We start from the raw sequence: 5,650 nt of genomic DNA on the forward strand, positions 1-5,650 counted from the left end.
GTGGAAGGTATGTGGCCTTTATTGGGATAAAATTCTCAGTTCAGAGAAATGATCTGATATTTCCGTAGTTACTTTGCCAGCTCAAAAGAAAACAGTCCCCTATCGGTAATTGTCCAAGTTTATGCTAATGGTGTGTAACTGATATTAAGCCTCAGTGTTCGGCCCACTCTGTTGGCACAAAGATAGTCTCAGCAGGCTGTAAACAAGGAAAAATATCATGCATTGTTAGCAAAGTCGCCTCGTATGTTGATTTGCTCAAAATTAGGTGCGTGGTGTTTTGCTGCTAGTAACATTCTTTTGCTTTTAGATAATTTTCAATAACAGAAATTTTAGGAGCATTAGTCTAGGAATATATATTTGTCACATTAAATGTCTTGGTTTTTATGTGTATTGTCAAGTTTTTTTATTCCTCTTATTCTTTGTGCCTCGAACAAACACTAACTGTATTGTTTTGTTGTTTCAAATAAACATCTTCTGTGGACCAGGAAGAAAATTTATACCTAGCTAGAAATTTCTAATGTATCCAGTGGAAATTTACTATAAAAGTATTTTTTAATTCAGTAACTTTTGTCCGTATCAGTGCTGTCCAATAAAAACATAATGTGAGCTATGGATGCAAGCCACATGTATAATTTAAATTTTTCTAGCAGCCACATTTTTTTTAAAGTGAAAAACAGGTGAAATTTTTAAAATTATGTTTTATTTAACATGAAATACCTAAAATGTTATTTTTTCAAAGTGGAATCAAGATAAACAAAGTATTAATGAGATAACTTATATTCCTTTTTTTTTTGTACCAAGTCTTTGGAACCTGGTTTTTATTTTACATTCACATATTTCAAGCGTTCAGTAGCCACACGTGGCTGGTGGGTACCACATGGAACAGCGTGGGTCTCAGTTCTTCGAACTCTGTTGTCACCACTGGAGTCTAGGTCACTGCTACTTCTCATCCAGCCTCCTGCACCAGGCTTCCAGCAGGTCTCCTAGCTTCCCTCCCTATTTGTTCAATCCATTCCCATGCAGCAGTAATGGCAGTCTTCTTAAAATAGAAATATAAAATATAAATTGAAATTCCCAGCTTATGAATCATTCTTTATATTTGGAATTGTTTGCTCTGCTTCTGTGAAAAATGTCATGAGTAGTTTGACAGTGGTTGCATTGGAACTGTAGATTGCTTTGGGCAGTACGGCCATTTTGATCATGTTGAGTCTTCCAATCCAAGAGCATAAGATACTTTTCCATTTCTTTCATCATCTTCAATTTCCTTCATCAGTGTATTACAGTTTTCAGAGTATAGGTAACCTCCTTGGTTAAGTTTATTTCTAGGTATTTTGTTGTTTTTGATGCAATGGAAATTTTACGCCAGTTATAAAATTCTGGTTTTTGAAGTGAAAAGAAAAAAAGTGAATGAAGGGCTGCAAATGGCAACATATCCTTCTTTCTTATGGGTGAGTTGTATTCCATTACATATATGTGCTGCATCTTCTTTATCCATTCATCTATGGGTGTGCACTTAGGATGCTTCCATGGCTTGGCAATTATAAAGAATGTTGCTGTTAATAGTGGGGTATATGTATATTTTTGAATTAATTCTTATTTTGTGGTTGGCTGTATTCCTTTGATAACTATGTAAGTTTAAAAAGCTAAAATTCTAAACATTCTTAAAAACAATGAACAGTACATTTATGTAAATTTTAAAAGTACATGCAGTATATTGTGTATATGTATTTACATGCAACATATTATATATGTGCAAACTGTAACAATTCCACCTAATAAAACTGAAAAATGAACAAATGAATGAATGAATAAATAAATAATCCTCCTCTATCTTCCTACTGCTCAGAACAGAATCAGAATCCCTACCATGCCCTACAGGGCCCTGTGTTATCTGTGACTTCTGCCCTTTCCAAGCCCACTTCAGCCACACCCCTCCAGCTCATTCCACTCTAGCTACACTTACTTTCAACTTAACAAGCTCATTGCCACCCAGGACCTTGGCACATGCCCTTCCTCCCTTTTTTAATGACTGGATTCTTCTCAATCTTCAGGTTTCTATTTGCAATTTCTCTTGCTCAGGCAAGCCTGCCTTTACCAGCCTGCCTAATGAAGTTCTCTGCTCCCACTACAACCATGACTCTCCACCTCACAGCACTCACCATAACGCGTAACTGTTGTCTTTATTTGTTTGCTTTTTAAAATGTCTCCTCCTCTGGACTGTAAGCTCTAAGTAAGATTGTATAACTTTCATAATGTAAAAAGAAAACAAGGAACCTTGGGTGGACTGGAGAGGTGATACTAAAGAAAGTCAGGGGCCTGTATCCCACCCTGGGATGCTGGTTCCAGGTCTCAAGTGGAGAGGACCCTTCAGGTGTGATACCAGCAGGGTCACTCAAATGCCTTTCAGGTGGTGCTCTGGGGATACCATCCCAAAAGGAGGAACTATAGCAAAACTGAAAGAGCAAGGTCACCTTGTTGTGAGTGTCAATCTGGTGGGAAGAATTCTCTTCTACCCGCCTGTGCCCATTCCTAGGGAAGCGGCAGCCAAATCAGTGATAGGAGTCTAGAGGGCTCGCAGCAGAAGACGCAATTCCCCCAAAATCCACAAGGTGGCAGGGCAGAGAGACGAACCTGGGACAACCAAGGTCATGGGAAAGATACTCAAGGCCACCAAGATTCCCTATTCTAGAGGTCGCCAGGAATCCCAGAGAATCCACTGAAGGTGGAAAGAGATGGCACTGCAGTGCCTCGGACTATTTTCCTTGGATTTTCATTGATCTGAAGATCCTCATCAGATGCTGACGGCTGGGAAAGCTACATTACCAACTTGACAGCATGTAAGAATCTATAAAAGAAGAATTCTTCCACCCATATTCACGGCACCCTCACGTAACTGATATTTTCATTTGTATGGGTTTTTCATCTCTTTTAAAAAGGAATTCTCAGGGGAACGATATAGCTCAAGTGGAAGGGTGCTTGCTCAGCACGGAAGAGGTCCTGGGTTCAATCCCCAGTACCTTCTCCAAGCAAAAATCAAAGAAAAACCTAATTACCTCCCCCTCATAAAAACAAACAATACAAGACAAAAAGGAATTCTTAAATGTTTAAGGATCCGTCATAAAGCCAAAGCCATCAAGCTCGCAACACCATGATCCTGCAGACAGTGATTTCAAATTCTGTGAGTTAAAGAAGCTTCAGGAACAAGGGAACATCTTATTTTTAACTATAGAAAGATGCTGAATTTGTCCCAAGAGAATTATAATGTGTCCACATTCTTTAGGCCCAGAGTCAATTAAATAAATTCTCACATTGCTTTTAGCAGTTGGTTGGTTTGTTGTTTTTTTTGTCTACCTTTCCCAGTATAAACCATAAACTCCATGTTTTTACAATGTGCATATAATTCTTGTATACTTCTAACAGTACCTCTGTGAACTGCATGGGCACCCACATGCGCGTTAACTTACAGGGACATTGTTCAGGCCAATGTGAGGTTTGCGTGAGGTAGGTGGAATTATCAGCATCATTCCTTCACCACCACCACTGCATATTTATGCTCTTCACCATGTAACTCTGCAGACCTGTCCCTTAACTTTGGGCCCAACCAAGGGACTTGCTCTGTATCACAGGATGGTCGCAGACATGACACCAACAGGGGTAGGGAAACGCATTTGCACAGTTAGGTGGGCCCTCTTACATTCTGCAGCCACAGCTACCAAAAGAGCTCCCCCTGGGACAGCTGCCATCCCTCAAGCTGAGTCTCAGAATTAATTCACATGAAAAGTGCCTACACAGATGTGCAGCCTACAGCAGACCTGCCCAGCCCAGCCCAGCCTCACTCAGCTGACCTCTGGCTACCACAGCCTAAAGCAGAGCCTCTCATTAATCTGCAGACCCTTGAGACTAAAGGGTTGTTAATTCAAGTCACTGAGTCTAAGAGTGGTTTGTTACACAGCATTACTCTTGACAACAGATAACTGATACAGGGGGTTCTAAATGGGGTGATCAGTGTGTCCAAATCTGGGTGCCATTGGGTCTAAGTTAATAATAGGGACCTGTGAGAAGCTTCACTTAAAAGTGAATGAAGATCTACTTGTGTAGGCCACGTGGTATAATGAGCTAGATTGTTGGCTGCAGAGTTATCAATAGACCTGGGCTTGAATCCCAGCTCTGAAACTTATTATCGGTGTTACCCTGAGGCAGTGTGACATTGGGCAAATTTCTCTACTGTCCACATCATTGTTTATTCATTAGAAAAAAAATCATTATAATAAAACTGACCTCGAAAGGTGTTTTAAGACATAAAATGATATGCAAAGTACTTGACAGATACAATATGGATCTAATACTTCGAAACTATTGGTTTTATTGTTACTATTATTCCTCCCTCTCCGTGAAGACACTCTCATTTATATTTGCATTCCCACCCCGCTCTCAGACATATGACAGTCTGTGAAAATGTTTTGAACGGCCAAATGATACAGAGATTAATCAATCACATATTAAGATATATAATTATATCTATTGTTGAAGTAAAAATACATCTTTATTAGGAAAGAAAATATGGCTCCTTCTAAGTGCAAATTGATTTCCTCCCCTCGGTCTCCACACCCCACGCCCTTGGCTTCCTTTCTCATATCCTCAGTCCTTCTGCACAAACACACACCTTCCTCTTTGGAGCAGAGATACAATGGTAAGACAGTTTGGCCTTGGACAGGGCCCTTTCCGGCCTGCTGCATGCTTCCCTGAATGGGCTATAATCTCTGCTCTGGGCCAGGATGTTGGCCTCAATTTAAGCCCGCCCAGCAGGTGAGGACAGCCAAGGTTTGCACCGGGTCCCTGATGGCCAGTGCCAGGCTTCTCTCCAGCCTAAACAGGAACGGTAGGAGCACTGGCAGGGCTGTAGGGATGTAAGATGGTACAAATAAACACACAGGCGATGGAGCGTGGGCTGAATAACTGGTGAAGCCACCTCTAAGGCTGCTGTCATATTCGATTTCATTCAGGAAAAGGGCTAGGCCTCTAACTGGAAGAAAAAAGCTCTGGTTCTTCTGGAGAAAAAAACATCCTGAAATATTTGTTTTTCTCTGTGGGATGTCAGTTGGAACAAGCTTTAGAGAGATTAAGAGACACTCAAGCCGCAGTTCTCAAACCTTAAGATGCCTATGAGTCACCAGGAGGTTCACCAGATATCTGAGAGAGCATCTGTCATGGAAGATGAAGACAAAAGAAACCGAAGGAAAAAACAACGTGGGGCAATCACAGGCCATGCAAAGAGAGAAGAAGAAGGGAAAAACAAACAAACAGAAAAAACAACTAACAGTATCCTCTGAGAGATGGAAGAAAAATTTTGCTCCCAAAAAGAACTCCTTTTTTACAGCATCCTGTAAAAAAATATGAAGGAAAAAAATCAACAACAACAAGAAAAGTTCTTAAAAATTAAAAACATAACAGAAATTTGAAACTCAATAAAAAGATTCAAGGATAAAGCTATGGAAATCTTTTAGAATATTAGAGAAAAATGAGAGAGAGATCTTTTGAAAAGAGACAGACAGAGAAGAGTTGAGGAGGTTCAACATTCAGATAAGACAGGTTTCAAAAAGGAGAAACCAGGAAATAGGGGGAAATCAACAAAGTCATCCCAGAACTGAAG

The sequence above is a fragment of the Vicugna pacos genome, chromosome 16 (genome assembly GCF_048564905.1).
Source record: "Vicugna pacos chromosome 16, VicPac4, whole genome shotgun sequence".
NCBI classification, from domain to species: Eukaryota; Metazoa; Chordata; class Mammalia; order Artiodactyla; family Camelidae; genus Vicugna; species Vicugna pacos.